This window comes from Meriones unguiculatus, chromosome 16 (genome assembly GCF_030254825.1).
Source record: "Meriones unguiculatus strain TT.TT164.6M chromosome 16, Bangor_MerUng_6.1, whole genome shotgun sequence".
Classification (NCBI taxonomy): Eukaryota; Metazoa; Chordata; class Mammalia; order Rodentia; family Muridae; genus Meriones; species Meriones unguiculatus.
In genome coordinates, this window is record NC_083363.1 from 2,528,442 (window position 1) to 2,545,661 (window position 17,220).

The 17,220-nt window shown below is 53.7% G+C and overlaps 1 pseudogene; it reads left to right on the forward strand.

Annotated features, from left to right (window-relative positions):
- Positions 1-8,411: 8,411 nt before the first annotated feature.
- LOC132648295 (H-2 class II histocompatibility antigen, I-E beta chain-like) lies at positions 8,412-17,148 on the forward strand (annotated as a pseudogene).
- The last annotated feature ends 72 nt before the right edge of the window (positions 17,149-17,220 follow it).

Below are 17,220 nucleotides of genomic sequence, written 5' to 3' on the forward strand. Positions count from 1 at the left end.
TCTCCTTCAGTTTGTTTATATGGTAGATTACATTGATGGATTTCTGTATATTGAACCACCCCTGCATACCTGGGATGATGCCTACTTGGTCATAGTGGATGATATCTTTGATGTGTTCTTAGATTCAGTTTGCAAGTATTTTGTTGAGTATTTTTGCATCATTGTTCATATGGGAGATTAGCCTGAAATTCTCTTTCTTTGTTGGGTCTTTGGGAGGTTTAGGTACCAAGGTGACTGTGGCTTCATAGAATGAGTTTGGTAATGCTCCTTCTGTTTCTATTTTGTGGAATAGTTTGAAGAGTATTGGTGTTAGTTCTTTGAAGGTCTGGTAGAATTCTGCACTGAAATCATCTAGCCCTGTGCTTTTTTTTTTTTGGATGGGAGACTTTTGATGACCAATTCTATTTCCTTAGGGGACATAGAACTATTTAAATGATTTACCTGGTCTTGATTCAACTTTGGTAAGTGGAATTGATTTATTTCATTTAGATTTTCAAATTTTGTGTCATATAGGCTTTTGAAGTAAGACCTAACGATTGAATTTCCTCAGTGTCTATTGTTATGTCCCCCTTTTCATTTCTGATTTTGTTGATTTGTATAGTGTCTCTGATTTGTATAGTGTCTCTCTGCCTTTTAGTTAGTTTGGCTAAGGGTTTATCTATCTTGTTGATTTTCTCAAAGAACCAGCTCTTGGTTTCATTGATTCTTTGAATTGTTTTATTTGTTTCTAATTTATTGATTTCAGCCCTGAGTTTGATTATTTCCATCCATCTACTCCTCTTTGGTGTGTCTGCTTTTTTTCCCCCTAGGGCTTTTAGGTGAGCCATTGATTTGCTTGAATGAGATGTCTCAAATTTCTTCTTGAAGGCTCTTAGTGCTATGAACTTTCCTCTTAGCACTGCTTTCATCATGTCCCATAAGTTTGGGTATGTTGTGCTTTCATTGTCATTGAATTCTAGGAAGACTTTAATTTCTTTATTTCTTCCCTGACCCAGCTGTCATTGAGTAGCGAGTTGTTCAGTTTCCATGTGTATGTAGGCTTTTTGCTGTTTCTCTTGTTGTTGAGGTCCAGCTTTAGTCCATGGTGGTCAGATAGGATACAAGGGATTATTTCAATCCTCTTGTATCTGTTGAGGCTTGCTTTGTGACCAACTATATGGTCTATTTTGGAGAAGGTTCCATGAGGTGCTAAGAAGAAGGAAAATTCTTTTGTGTTTGGGTGAAAGGTTCTGTAGATGTCTGTTAGGTCCACTTGATTCATGACCTCTGTCCGAGTCATTATTTCTTTGTTTAATTTCTGTTTTGTTGACCTGTCCTTTGTTGAGAGTGGGGTGTTGAAGTCTCCCACTATTGATGTGTGGGGATCTGTGGTTTCAGTTTTATTAATGTTTCTTTTACAAATGTGGGTGCTCTTGTGTTTGGGGCATAGATGTTCAGGATTGTGATGTCTTCCTGGTGGAATTTTCCTCTGATAGTATGAAGTGTCCTTCCCCTTCTCTTTTGATTAATTTTGGTTGAAAGTCTATTTTATTTGATATTAGAACGGCTACTCCTGCTTGCTTCTTGGGTCCATTTGCTTGGAAAACTGTCTTCCAGTCCTTTACTCTCAGGTAATGTCTATCTTTGTGCCTTAGGTGTGTTTCTTGTGTGCAACAGATTGTTGGATCTTGTTTACACATCCATTCTGTTAGTCTGTGTCTTTTTATTGGAGAACTGAGTCCATTGATGTTGAGGGAGATTAATGACCAGTGGCTGTTAGATCCTTTGATTTTGATGTTGGCTATGGTAGTGTGTTTGTGTGCTTGGCTACTTTTAGTTTTGCTGAAGTGAGGTTATTTGTTTACTGTGTTTTCCCGACTGTAGTTAGTTTTCCTGAATTGTATTTTCCCTTCTCGTATCTTCTGTAATGCTGGATTTGTGGGTAGGTATTATTTAAATTTGTTTTTGTCATTGAAATATCTTGCTTTCTCCATCTATGATGACTGAGTGTTTGTGGATATATTAGCCTGGGCTGACATCTGTGTTCTCTGAAGGTCTGCATAATATCCATCCAGGCCCTTCCTGCTTTCATAGTCTCTGTTGAGAAGTCAGGTGTGATTCTAATGGGTTTGCCATTATATGTTACTTGGACTTTTTCCCTTGCAGCTTTTAGTATTTTTTGTTGTTGTTGTTGTTCCGTATACTTACTGTTTTGATTATTATGTGGCGGGAGGATTTTCTTTCCTGGTCTAATTTTATTAGGTGTTCTGTAGGCCTCTTGTTATCTTATAGGCCTCTCCTTTAAGTTGGGGAAATTTTCTACATTGTTTTTGATGGATACATCGATTTCTTCCGTTGTATATTCCACACCTGAGATTCTTTCTTCCATCTCTTGTAGTGTATTGGTTATCCTTACCTCTGTAGTTCCTAAATTCTTCCACTCCTTGATTTCCTCCATTTGTGTTTAATTTTTTTAATTTTTAATTTTCCAATTCTATCTTCAGATCTTGAACCATTTTGTTGATTTCCTTCATCTGTCTGATTGTATTTTCCTTTTTTTCCTTTAGTTCCTTCAGCTGCTTGTTTGAACATTCCTCTGTTTCTTTTATTTCATTCAGTGATTTAATTATTTCCTCTCTGAAGGCCACAAACTGTTTGGCTGCATATTCCTGTATTTCTTTACAGATGGCCGTAATCTGTCTTTATCTTCCTGTATTTCTTTATGGATGGCCATAATCTGTTTGATTTTATCTTCTTTTTATTCTTTATGTATTTTGTTTGTTTCCTCTATTATTCTCTTCATCAGCATAGATATAAGGCCATCTTCTTGCATTTCAATTATGCTGGGGTGTCCAGGGCTGCTCGCACCTGGATAACTGGGTTCTGGAGAAGCCATATTGCTCTGCCTTTTGTTGGTTGAGATTTTATGCTGGCCTCTACCCATTAGGCTATCTTGGGTGTTGGCTGTTAGTTTCTGGTGCTTCCTGGAATCCTGGGGTGGGGAGAACCCCCTTGGCAGGAAGATGATTTTTTCTGAAGGAGGCCTCCTCCCCTTTTTGGGTATGGTCACTGAATGGCAAGTGTTTCTCAGGAATTACCACTGCTCACCTCAGGGGTATAGACCTGAGTGGTAACTGTGGTCTTTGTTAGTCAGGGAGGCTCTCCTCTCATCCAGAGAAGTTCTGGAGACAGCTTCCCTGATGCTGGGTTTCTCGCTCTGAATTTATGAGCTGCTGCTGCTCTTACACTGTTTTTCAGGCACAGCCTTCTTGAAGAACCTAGGAGCCCTGCGGTTTGGTCAAGTTAGCCAGGGATAACTGGTTGCCCCTTGAAGCAGTATCTGGGGGCTGATCTCAGGGATCCCAGGCTTCTGTAGGTCTGAGGTTGGAGCTCTGTGCCCCAGTACCCAAGCTGTAATCAGTGGCAGATGAGCACAGCGCTCCTGCGTACAGCAGGAGCTAGAGCCTGGAGCCTGCAGGAACCCAGAAATTTTTCCGAGGCTGGGTGTCCTGAGGTTAGACCAGATGTTTACTCCCCACAAACACCCCTGTCTGTGGTGTTTGGGGTCCACAGCTCCCTCTGGAGTGGAGCGTAGAGCATGCAGGCGAGTAGTGGCTCCAAGCTGGCGACTGGGCGCCTGCAGGACCCGGAGCTTTTCCCAAGAACTCTTTCCTGTGTGTGTGTGGGTGGCGGGGGGCTGTCTGCTGAAAGCTCTAAGCTCAGACCTGCTGATTCCCTTGCTGTGGGGTATTCTCCTGACAGGGAAACTCAGTCTCTGGTGCCCTGGGGCCCACAGTTCTGTCTGGGATGGTGAGTCGGGCCGCAGCAGGTCTCTGGGCCGGCGGTTGAGGGCCCAGTGCTGGGATGGCAGCTGAGGGCCCCACACTGGGGTGGCATCTGTGCGCCCGCAGGTTCCTGGGACCTTTTCCAGGTTGACCTGAGGTCGGTCCTGATTGATTCCCACACCGTGGGGTTTCCTCTCACCTGGGAATCACAGTTGCTGGTGTTTTAGGGCCCAGAGTTCAGTTTCCTGGTCGCTGTGCTGACACTGCTGTCTTGCTCCTCAGACACCATGTCCTCCCGGTACCACCATCTTGGATCACCCTCTTGTGTGTTTTAAAAAATGTTTTATCAGTGTGATCAAGAGCTTCCAAAAAGGAGGTTCTGGGCTGGAGAGATGGCATTTGCTGCTCCTCCAGGGGGCCCAGGTTCAATTCCCAGTCAATTCCCAGTACCCACACGGTAGCTCACAACTGTCTGCAACTCCAGTGCCAGGGAATCTGACACCCTCACACAGACATACCTGCAGATAAAACACCAATACACATAAAATAGGTGAATTAACTAATCTTTTAAGAGGGGGGACCCAGCTCACTTCACCACTGCTAGTTGGGGCTTGGGGTTCTGTCTCTCCCAAGGCTGAGCGATTTTGTTTGGAGACAGTGTTTGAGGCCTCCGCCTGTCGCCATGGAGGGGCCCTCAGAGAAGCTCGGCCCAGTTGTGGATCCAGAAACTCTTCAGACAACAATGCAGAAGACTCCTCCAGTGATTCAGAACTCCCACAGCCAGAAATGCTCCAAGCAGCGCACAGAAGCACCAAGTGCCGGTGCCAGTGCTGCCATGACGGTGTGAACCTAAGCCTCGGGAGACGGCCGGGGCACAGCGGAGCACAGCGGAGCACAGAGCACAGCGGAGCACAGCGGAGCACAGCGCACAGCGGAGCACAGCGGAGCACAGCGCACAGCGGAGCACTGCGGAGCACAGCGCACAGCGGAGCACAGCGGAGCACAGCGCACAGCGGAGCACTGCGGAGCACAGCGGAGCACAGCGGAGCACAGCGCACAGCGGAGCACAGCGGAGCACTGCGGAGCACAGCGCACAGCGGAGCACAGCGGAGCACAGCGGAGCACAGCGTACAGCGGAGCACAGCGCACAGCGGAGCACAGCGGAGCACAGCGGAGCACAGCGCACAGCGGAGCACAGCGGAGCACAGCGTACAGCGGAGCACAGCGCACAGCGGAGCACAGCGGAGCACAGCGCACAGCGGAGCACAGCGGAGCACAGCGCACAGCGGAGCACAGCGGAGCACAGAGCACAGCGGAGCACAGCGGAGCACAGCGCACAGCGGAGCACAGCGCACAGCGGAGCACAGCGGAGCACAGCGCACAGCGGAGCACAGCGGAGCACAGCGCACAGCGGAGCACAGCGGAGCACAGCGCACAGCGGAGCACTGCGGAGCACTGCGGAGCACAGCGGAGCACAGCGCACAGCGGAGCACTGCGGAGCACTGCGGAGCACAGCGGAGCACAGCGCACAGCGGAGCACAGCGCACAGCGGAGCACAGCGGAGCACAGCGCACAGCGGAGCACAGCGGAGCACAGCGGAGCACAGCGCACAGCGGAGCACTGCGGAGCACAGCGGAGCACAGCGGAGCACAGCGCACAGCCAGCGGGAAGGCTTCGCTGGTGATCAGCACATGGGGCAGCCGGGCGGATACATTTAGAGTCATTGTGGAAGCTAGCTTTTCCTTTTTAAAAAAGTGTTTTATAAGGTTTAGTTTAGCTTTGTGTGAGTGCGTGTACTATACACACACACATACATATGTTTTTCTACTAAACTCCCATGTCCTGAAATCACTTCGTCAGATATTGGCTATTTCTGTACATTGTTGAAAATCTTTTGCTTCTCGGCTGGGTATGGCGGCACATGCCTTTCTTCTTAGAAGTTGCAAGACCGGGACAGAGAGAGGAATTGCAAGTTTGGGGCCAGCCTGGGGCACATATGGCCTTTGAGGCCTTGATGGGGGCTCCGTGGCGGCCTTAGTCCTGTGGTCCCCGGCTGGGGCCTGACTGACGTCTCTTGGTGGTATCCTCTGCCTCCGCAGCAGACATCTCCCTGGAGCTGCAGGCTGTGGAGTCTGGTGGACCCCGCGCAGCTGACCGCCTTGCACCTGCAGAATCAGCAGCTCACCGATGCCTCCGGAGTGAAGGCACGCCTGGACTTCCTTGTCCTGTGGACAGGGCAGGCAGGCGGGGGAGGACGGGGAGGGCAGGGAGAGCAGAGGGCCCTGGGCTGGGAAAAAAATGTAGAAGCATCATGTGCCCAGCCTCTCCTTTCTTCAGGGTTTCTAAATGAACAGTTCAGTGACGTAACTCTTCCCGCTGCTGGAGAGCAGGAGACACACACAACAAAAGTCCAGGAGGGTCCAGGCCTCCACCAAGGGCACCCAGGGCCCAGGCAGCGCTTTTGAACCGAGCCCCCAGCCCTGGACGCCCAGAGAGCCCTGCGAACCCCGAGTGCTGCCGGTTAGACGCCCAAGTTGGTTTTGCTCACATAAAACGTTGTTCCTGTGAATAAATGCTACCTGGTTCATGTTGTCAGTTAGAAACGTTTTCACCGGCAGGGACCGGGTATTACCGACGTGGGTGCCGAGATGCCACGGTTTGTTTTTAATAAAGTGAGAAGCATTCCAGGTGCAGGATCTACGGAACGGACTGTGGAGATGTCCACTGAACAGTTTGATTCCTTGGTGTGTGGTGTGTGTGTGTGTTGTGTGTGCATGTCACAGCCAGAGGCCAGATAGGATGTCCTTCGGCAGCAGCCATGGACCTTGTTGGAAACAGGCTGTCACCGGGACCTGAGCTTGCTGACCAGGCCGGGCAGCCCTGCCAGCAGGCCACAGGGAGCCCCCTGCCTCTGCCCTCCCAGCGCTGGGATTACAGCTGTGTGCCACGCGTTCTAGCTGTCTACAAAGGTTCTGGGGCTCACGCTGAGGTCATCTTGCCTGTAGCACGTCCCTGGCTGAGCCACCTCCCCAGACCCAGGCTGATCAGTTTCTGTACTGTCCAGGTCACATGCAGCCTCAGGACAGAAGGTCAGCGGAATACTGAAATTGAAGAAGAAACAATCTTCCTCCTCGGACCTTCTGGATCATGAAACTGTGATCTTAGCTAGTCTGGAGGGTGAGGTGGGAGGGTCACAAAGGGGTTACCGGTGGAAAGGTGACTCCTGCCTCGCAGTGGAGAAAGGTCCAGGCTGCAGCTCTGGCCAGGTGCTTGCTTGACCCTTCAACCTTAATCCTCCCATGTTGGTTTGAACCTTAAGGAGATATAGATGGGGGCAGAGCTTAAATTCTTGTGTGTGCAATGTTACTCTTTGGTGCCGTGAGAATTCCAGTTCCCTCCCTGAGCACCCAGGGCCCTTCTGGATCTGCCCTCAGGCTGTGGCTAATGGATCTAATGCCAGGTGAGGTGTCAAAGGCACCAGAACACGAGCCTCCAGCTGAAGCCTCGCGGATCAACACAGCTCCCAGGGCGGCCACCAGCTCAGAAGACTCAGGGAACCCGACTCAGTCCTGGTCCAGCTCTGCCCTTCTCTGCTCTCCCAGACTCTGGCCCTTAGGACTTCCCCCTGGCAGGACCCTAGCCTCTGCTCCCCAGGAGGCCCCACCTCCTCGTCTCCCCAGGATGCCCTGCCTCTGCCTTGATTGTCTCCTTGAGCAATGGCCTTGGATAACCACAGGGACCCTGGGCTGTGCTTCTGGGGGCGTCACTGAAATCAGCAACAGCTCAGGGGGCGAGCTGGAAACTTCCCTTTGTCAGGACTATGCAGTGACTAACCTCCACTTTCCTTCAGTTTGTCAAGAGATTTCCCTAACTACAGAGCAGAGGCCACTGTCCAATCAAGAGGCCGAATGCTGCAACGTCATCAGTTGCCAGGGAAGGCTGCTCCTGCAGGCGCCCTCAGCAGCACAGCTGTCCGCAGCTCTAGGATGAGTGAGAAACAGTGGCAACTTCCCCCCCCCAAAGTGGATGCACTTAAATCCCCTCTGACATCTTCACCATTAGGCCGAGGTGCAGGGAGCGCCAGGCTAACGGTGCCTGGTGACAGCCCCCTTCCTTCCCTGCTCTGTCCCACACAGCTTCAAACACACACTTGCCCCAACAGCCTTGAGTAGGGGGTGACTCTCCCCAGCGCTCGGACTGCTGAGTGAAGGACTGAGCGTGGCAGGGCTGGCCCAGCTCTGCCCGGTTACCGTGCCTCAGTGACCCCGGCTCAGGCATTAAAACGGTCCTTTCCGAAACAGTGTTGTTCATTCCTTGGGGAAGTTACACGTGTGAACAAAGTCCTTGGATCCTATCCGCCACCCACCAGCTCCCTCCAGTCCCCTGAACCTTCCAACAGGTCCTCCTCCCACCGCCATTTCCTTAAAAAGAGTTAAAACCCAGCAGGTCCAGTGAGCTCTGTCCACGGGCACCCGGGTGTGGGGACGTCCACTGGGGACCTTCATGCTGACTCTCTAAACAGCAACTGATGATGCGGGTCCTCCCTGCTGCTGATTGGCTGCCCAGCACTGACCTTAACCAATCCAGTGCCAAAGCAGTGAATCCCCTGGATCTCATTCTCCTGGCACTGAGTAAAGAGAGGAGAGTTTCTGCCCTGTGAGGCCTGTCTGCTCCTCTGACTGGGTTCTCCTCTCCTCCAGCATGATGCGACTGTGGCTCCCCAGAGGTCCCTGTGTGGCAGCTGCGGTCCTGACGCTGGTGGCGCTGAGCCCTCCCGTGGCTTTGGTCCGGGACCCCCGACATAAGTGCACGCCTCAGGGCTGGGCTGCTGGGGAGGGGGTCAGAAGGGGCTGCTTCCCCACCATCCAGGCCACTCCCTTGACACTACTGATGATTTCTGTGACCACTCACAGCCCTCAGACGAAATCCAAAGTATGTCCTCACATAGAAGCCTGGATGTTCGTGCTCCCAGATCTGTGGGACAGGCCCCTGTGTCTACCCGCCATTGCTCTGTGAGTCCTTGGGTCACATTCCCTCAGGGCCCGAGAGCATTGATAAGTCATGGTGTCCAGTTAACTTCACACACGGGCCTGCTGTCGCTGTGATGAGCTTTGCCAGACAAAGAGGTTTCTCCTTAAAAACAGAACTTCATATGTGTGTTTCTGTCCTACTGTGTATGTGTGTTTTCTGTTGTTTTAAGCAAAGAAGAGTGAACATTGATCTAGTCAGAAGATCTCTGTGACTGAGTCACAGAGTCGGGCACGGGGAGGGCATCACGGGGAGATCCTGTGCATGCTGTGAGGCTGCAAGGCGGCTGCCTGGGCAGCGGTGAGGCTGAGCCCAGGGCTTCGTCCTCCTCCCCACCCCGGGGTGTGCAGCCTGCTCCCGTGTGGAATCTGCTGGGCGGTGGTGAGCCTTTCCCTTTCTTCATCCCCAAAGTCTCACCTCTCACTGCCGCCCTCACGCCCTGCGCTCTGTTCATCATGAACCCAGTGTTGGCATGAGGTGTTACCTCAGCTGAGATGTGTCCCACTACACACACACACACACACACACACACACACACACGCACACACACAGGCACACACACACACAGACGCACACACAGAGAGACACATATGCACACACAGAGACACACACAGAGACACACACATGCACACATACACACAGAGCCACACACACACAGAGACACACAGAGACACACACATGCACATACACACAGAGAGAGACACACACAGAGACACACACATGCACACACACACAGAGAGACACACACACACACAGACACATGCACACAGACACACAGACACACTCAGCCACCTCCCCCTTGTGGCTCTCCTCTGTGACACATCTTCATCTTCACCCCCAGAGGGCCTCTCTGCCCCTCCTGTCACTCAGGCCTCCCTGAGGCTCCCTGCTAACGGGGCTCCACCTCTCTCTACTCCTGCCCACCTTTACAATGCTAAGCTCCAGGGGGAGGGAGGCCTCTGCTTCTCCTCTCCGGATGCTGGATGCCAGGGGGTAGGAGGGGTCAGCACAGACAGCAAAGGATGGCACTGAGGGTTTGCTGTGCTCTAAGCGGTATGTAAGGGAGGAGCCTGAGCACGAGAGGCAGCAGGTGCTGCCTTCTGAGGTGTGAACTCTGCCTTCCAGCTGAGCTCCAGGTGGGGCAGCTGTGGGTCAGACAGCGGCACCTCCCCTCCCCCACCTCTGGAATACAAGAGATGCCTCTGTGGGAGCTGAACTTTGGGGCGGTGACCTGACTCTGGACACCAACAGTCCCTCCTGGATGCCTGTGACAGGATTGCTCTGGTCTCAGGTTTATACCCAAAGGGTCATTTCCCCTTGGAGATCTTCCCCTGGGAAGAGCACAGAGGCCATTGTCCAATCCCAACTGGTCAGTCCTAAACACACACCCACAAGTGACATCATACAGGGGGAGGAGTTTGTACTTATGCATTTAGTTATGCAATAGTTAATGACTAAAGAGGCCATGAGAGGAGAACATGGCTGGGTTGTAGGAGGGCTCAGGGGAGGAAAGGGAAGATGGAGGTGATGTATGTGATATTCTCAAAGAATAAGCGTCTCACGGGGTCTAAACCCCACGTAAGGGCAGGCCCCAGCCCAGCAGGTTCACGGACACACGGACACAGAGTGAACTAACGCTGTTCATGCATGGAGAGTTTTTTGTTTTGTTCTGTTTTTTTTTTTTTACAGATCTTTTGCTTATATATTATTGTTTCATATTTTTGTTTTTTATTCCTGTGTGAATGTGCATCTGTATTTCTCTTGGTTTTTTTTTCCCTTTGGCTTTTTTCCTCTGACATTTTGTTTTGACTTTTTTTTTTTGGTCCCAGTTGCCTGTTTCTAATGTAGATTAAAGAAAGTGTGGGCTTGGGTGGGTGGAGAGATGGGGAAACTGAACAGAATATATTGTATGAAAACAATAATTTCTAAGAAATAAGAAAAAGCCAGAATAATCCAGTGGGAAGTCAAATGGCTAATCAACCTCTCTGTTCTCTCGGGGTCTGGTGCTCATGATGAGGGTTGACCCGGGAGAGATGGCTCAGCGGTTAAGAGCACTGGCTGCTGTTGCAGAGGACCTGGGTTCAATTCCCAGCACCCACACGGTGGCTCACAGCCGTCTGTAACTCCAAGTCCAGGGAATCTGACGCCCTGACACCGAAGCACAAGCAGGAAAGACAGGAATGAACACAAAATAAAAATAAATTTGAAACGCGCGCACACACACACACACACACACACACACACACAAATTAAAAGGGGAAGGAAGGGTGCCGAAGGGAGGAGAGTCGCTGCCTCTCCTAGGAACAGGGGCGGTTTCCCAGAGCTCGTCTGTCTCTTCCGTTATTTACACTTGTCAACCATCCGGCCCGGTGGGGGTGTGTGTCCCTCTGACCCCTGGGTTGTGGTGACGTCAGAGGGGTCTGGGGCGAGCTTGCGTCAGGCCATTTGGGGGCAGCTGCAGAGGGACTCAGCACCTCGTCCCCAGAGGAGAAGTTAATTCCTGTCTCCGCAGCTCGGTTCTTGGAACAAGCTAAAGGTGAGTGTCATTTCCTCAACGGGACGGAGCGAGTGCGGTTTCTGCACAGACACTTCTACAACCGGGAGGAGCTCGTGCGCGAGCGACGTGGGCGAGCACCGCGCGGTGACCGAGCTGGGGCGGCCGGATGCCAAGTACTGGAACAGCCAGAAGGACATCCTGGAGCGTCTGCGGGCCGCGGTGGACACGTACTGCAGACACAACTACGGGGTCGTGGAGAGCTTCACTGTGCAGCGGAGAGGTAGGCGGGACGGGCGGCCTGCAGGGAAGCGGGACCCGCGGGGAGGGAGGACGGTGAGCGAGCAGGGGGAGGCGCGAGCGCGCTCGTGGGCAGGAGCCGCAGGGGCTGCTGGGATCGCGGAGCCGCAGGTTCGGCCGCGGGACCCGAGCAGCTCGTCCCCTGCAGCGGCCCCGCTGCTCACCGCGGCCCCGGGCCGGAAGCCGGGGAAACGGTTACACACGCTGAGCTGAGGCGGGAGAAGTGTAGCGGAGGGAGGTGAACCCGCAGCCCCGAGTGTGCGCTTCCGGGGACAGAGTCCGCCGAGGGAGACCCCCCGGGGCGCCCGAGGCCTCCCCCCGGAGGAGCAGGCCGCGGTTGCCCTGGCGTCGGCCATGTGCAGGGTTCGAATCCCACGTTACAACTCCAAACTTTTCTGCGGAATTTACTTGTCTTTCCTCTCTGCACACGCGAGGTGGCTCCGCAGATGCCCAGGCTGGGGGTCAACCCAGGAGCCGCTTGTGGTGCACAAGGGACTTAGCTCGTGTGTCTTGCCTGCAGTGGGTCTCTGGTGAGATCCCCAGACACTGTGGGTCACAGCTGGGGCAGAGGAGGTCACAGCTGGGACAGGGGAAGGTCACAGGCAGATGCTGATGGGGCGCAAACATTGCTTCTTGGTTAGTCAGAGGCTTCACTCAGACCCGGAGGGAGGGGCTCCTCTCTCCCCCCATGTCCCAGTGTTTCCGGGACCTTCCGTCTGGCCTCAGGTGTGCCTCAAGATGACAGCGACCCCGGGAGAAGTGGGCTGAGGTGAGGGACGGAGCCTGGAGAGAGGAGAACAGCCCTCATGTCCCGGGTCGTGTGGGATGAGGGGCTGGCGATGGAGCAGGTTGAGGTGAATTGGAGGCCTGTGAGGAAGGAGACTGAGGCGTAGGACAGGGACATGAGGAAGCTGAGAGGGGCAGCGTGAGGACACTGGTCACACTGTCCTCGCACTCTCTCCTCCACGCTGAAAACACTCCTGCAGTCCAGGGTGCTGCGTTAGCAAAGGCAGCTCCTGGAGAAGTGTCAGAGCGAGCTGTGCGGGCTGAGTGGAGCTGGGGAGGAGCGTGTCCTGGGAACGGAAGGTTCCAGAAAGAACCTCAGGGTCTGCAGGACCGGGAACTCACTGGCACTTCGGTGATTCGGGAGGTTGGGATGGTGCAAGTCCACAGCCTAATGACAAGTAATCCTGGGCTATCCTTAGTCCCCTGATGGTCGTTCATTGTCCACGTCTGACATCCTTGACATGAAGTGAAACACTTAGGTGTCTGGAATTTATAGTCTCCCAACCAAAAGCTGAGGCTGTCATCAGAGAGCAGCTCGGCCCATGGCTGCGGTTCCTCCCCTGCCATGCCCCGCCCACCTGAGGCTTCCAGGAAGCGCTTGAAAACTATTCATTCATCAATTCCTGTTGCCATGGGAACACCACAGAGCAATCACTGTGGAATCTGGGTCATCTTACTCTGTATTCCTGGACCATGATCTCACATATCTGACTCCAGAAAACACTGTCCCGTGTCCCCTCTGAGGTGAGCCCTGGATCTTACACTGACGGACCACAAGGAGTCTCTGGCTTTTTCTTTCTTTCTTTTCTTTAAATATTTGTTTATTTTATGTGCATGAGTGCTCTACTGCATGTGCACCTACACGCCAGAAGAGGGCGCCAGATCTCACTATAGATGGTTGTGAGCCACCATGTGGGCTCTGGGAATTGAACTCAGGACCTCTGGAAGAGCAGCCAGTTCTCTAAACTTCTGAGCCATCTCTCCAGCCCTGCCTCTGACTTTCTTAGGCTTCCTTTAGGTCTAAATTCTGTGCTGGTTTTTGTTTGTTTTTTCTTATTTAAATATTTTTACTTTGCTGGATGATGTCACACTTGGCCTTTAATTTATCATTTCATTATTTAATGTGTTGCATTACCATGGTGATAGACCTGGCTGTATTTTCAGGTCCCATGCTATTTCTCTGTGTCACTGAGATGGTGTGGACCTCACATCCTCTGTCAGGTCTTCTCCTGTCTGGTGTGGGAGAGGCTGTGGTTCCAGGACCCCAGGGACACACAGGGACACCCGACGCTCAGGCCCCTTCTATAAAACGAGCCAGTGCTGGCACACAACCTGTGCACATGCCCCTCAGTAGCCCTCTGTAGCTCACTCAGGAGGTCGCCTGGTTCCCTGACAAAGGCCTGAGTTTGGGGTTCTGACTGAACAGGTTTGGCCATCTGCCCACACCCAGAATAAGGAGAAATAGACAGAAAGGGAAACTGAGGTTGATTTCAGCTGGTAGAGCCAGGGATACAGCAGATGTGTCCTTCCAGGTGTCAGAAGTGACAGCAGGAAAAAGAAAAAGCCAGGGAGCATGCAGGCACAGAGATGGCAGGCTGTGGGGTTAGGGGCAGGTGTGGGCTCTGGTGCAGCCAGGTGCGCTGTGATTCTGGTTTGCTGTGTGTCCTAGTTAGTTACTGTTGGTGCACTAAAGTATCTTGACCAAAGAAAACTGAGGAGGAAAGAGCTTATTTAGCTTAAACCTCCACATCACTGTTCATAATCAAAGGAAGTCAGGACAGGAACTCAAGCAGGGCAAGAACCTGGAGGCAGGAGCTGATGGCGGAGGGGTGCCTCTTGCTGGCTTGCTTCCTTTGGCGTGCTCAGCCTGCTCTCCATAGAACCCAGGACCACCAGCCCCAGGATGGCACCACACACAGTGGGCTGGGCCCTCCCATATCACTCACTGATTAAGGAAATGCCCAACAGGCTTACCTACGCCTGATTTTATGGAGGCATTTTCTGAAGTGGGGTTCCCTCCTCTCAAGTGACTTTAGCTGTGTCAATTTAATATAGAACTAGCCAGGATGGTTTGTAATGTCGAAACCCCCAGCCCTGTTTGCACAACTCAAGGTGTGGTGGGGGAGGAAGCAGATTCCTACTCATCCTGAGAAGATGGCAGAGGGATGAACCGACAACGAGAAAAGAAATGAAGCCTTCTCTGGTTATAATGGAGGAGAGAGATTTACAGTGACATGCCGTGGGCACGGCTGTGACAATGCGCTGGCTTCTTCAGCTGGGACAGGATCCTCCCAGCTCTGCCATCTGCTGCTTGTCCCCTGCTGTGCGTGGACAGTGTCAGGGCGCACACTGCAGCTCAGCCCGTGGTCCCTGCAGCTCACACTGACATGCCCCTGCCGAGGAGACCGTGGATCCCTGTGTCAGGGCATTAACAGTAATGATGTAAGATTGGCAGAGTTGATTTATTCAGAGTTTTGCCAACACAGAACAGAGAGACCCTCAGTGAGTCTGCCCCCCCCCCCCCACAGAGCTGGCACCGTCTACACACAAGACCAGAGAACCCGGGCCACCGCTGGGTGACTTAGCTGTTGGGGAAATGGCCACAGTGGAGAAGGGCCTTGCCCTCCTTGCCAGGAGCCTCACCTCCTGGCGATTCCTGCAGGGGGCGGAGCCGACAGTAAAGTGTGGAAAGGACCCTAAGTCCAGGGAGCATGCGTGCTGGCTCCTTAGGCCTGCCTGGACTCCAGCCTGGGTGGAGGGAGGCAGACAGGAGCCCAGCAGCAGGACGGCTCCGCCCTCGTGACTCACTCTCACCCCCTTCCTCCTCCAGTTGAGCCCAAGGTGTCTGTGCACCCTGCGAAGACGCAGCGCCTGGAGCACCACAACCTCCTGATCTGCTCTGTGAATGACTTCTACCCGGGCGACCTTGAGGTCAGATGGTTCCGGAACGGCAGGAGGAGAAGGCTGGGGTCTCGTCCACGGGCCTGATCCCCAATGAAGACTGGACCTACCAGGCCCTGGTGATGCTGGAGACGGTCCCCCAGAGCGGAGAGGTCTACGCCTGCCGGGTGGAGCATCCCAGCCTGAGCAGCCCTGTCACCGTGGAGTGGAGTGAGTGGGAAAGCCCCAGCCCTGGGGGCCCCGCCCACCAGGAGGGGCGTGGCTCACCTCCGCCTCTCAGCTTTCTCTGAACCTGTGAGGTCCCGCCCACCACGGAGGGGCGTGGCTCACCCCTGATGGTCAGCTTTCTCTGGCCCTGGAGGCCCCGCCCACCACGGAGGGGCGTGGCTCACATTTGATCAGCTTTCTCTGGCCCTGGGGGCCCCGCCCACCAGGAGGGGCGTGGCTCACCCTGTGTCAGCTTTCCCTGTCCACACACTGTTCCACGGTTCTGTGCTGTCCTCGCTCTCCCTCAGCGCGGGTCACACGGGGACACGTGTGATGCTTCTACAGCACCTTTGCCCCCTGGGAAGCAGTTATGCCGCCCCACACTCTTAGAGCCTGCCAGTGACGTCACGGGCCCTGGGTCCTGCTTGGCCCTGGCTGCAGCCTCTGCCTCTGTCTGGGTTGTGTTTCTGCTGCTGCTCATGGTGATGATGGACAAGGAGCGCGCGGGGCCGTGGCCGCCCTCAGGGACGTCCTGTCTCACCTCTGCCTTTGCTCAGCTCTCTCACCCTCAGGGCTGCCTCCTCAGAGCTCAGCGGCTTCCCGTCAGCCCAGCTCTGGGCGGCCATGTTTCAGCCATGCTGTGAGCCTCTCTGCTTTCTCAGCATCACCGGGGGCCATCAACTCCAGCTCTTCTAGACAGGTTCTTCCTGGGTCTCAGAGCTCTCAGTGTCTCTCAGTGTCTGGGGTCCCAGGAGGGAACCGGGGTCTGGGCTGAAGTCCTCCAAGCCTGGCCTTGCTTCTCAGGGGCGCAGTCCACATCTGCACAGAACAAGATGCTGAGCGGAGTCGGGGGCTTCGTGCTGGGCCTGCTCTTCCTCGGAGGCGGGCTGTTCATCTACCTCAGGAACCAGAAAGGTAAGGGCCTTGTGGTGACTCCACAGCATCTCAGGGGAAAGCCAGGGTTCTGTTCTCAGCGTGTCACGGGCCTGTGACCTCAGCTTCAGTGGACTCTGAGCCCCAGTCTGTAGTTCCTGGGTTGAACCCTGAGGAGTGATAACGTAGAGATGGGAAAGTTAGGGCTGAGGACAGAGGAAGAGTGAAGGAAGAGCCCTGGGCACTGGTGTGACTGGAGCTTCCTGAGCCCTCCCTCCCTCTGTGCTCCTCTCCATCACGGCTGCTGAGGGCTGAGGAAACAGGAGCCTCGGTGGCAGCTCAGAGTCTGGGGACAGATCTGTCTCCACGCATTTAAGCCTCTATTCTGTTCTGTATTTTCCAGGACAGTCTGGACTTCAGCCCACAGGTAACGCCCTTCAGTCTTCTCAGAGACAGACCTGCTTTCCCTCCAGTGTGGGGCTGGGCAGGGATGGACACCAGGCAGAAACCCTGGGGAAGATGTAGATCCAGAGCCTGGCCGGCAGTTTGCACTGAGCCTTGTTCCCACACTTACCAGAGGCCTGTGCGCTCAGGTGGCTCGGGGCGTGAGAACTTCCTCTCTGCTCGCTGCCATGCTGTCAGGAGAGGTCGGGGTGCTCAGAGAAGCCACCGCAGAGTCAGGTCTGGAAACACACTGTCCCCTGTGCTCTGCAGGACTCCTGAGCTGAGCTGAGGGGACAAGGCTGAAGGAAGGAGTTCTCCTCGTCTCCATGCCATGAAAACATGTCCCGCTTGACCCACATTCCTCCAGAGACAGTGCTCCCCAAGACCTGCCTTCTCCTGATCCTGGACCCTGCAGACCTGTGC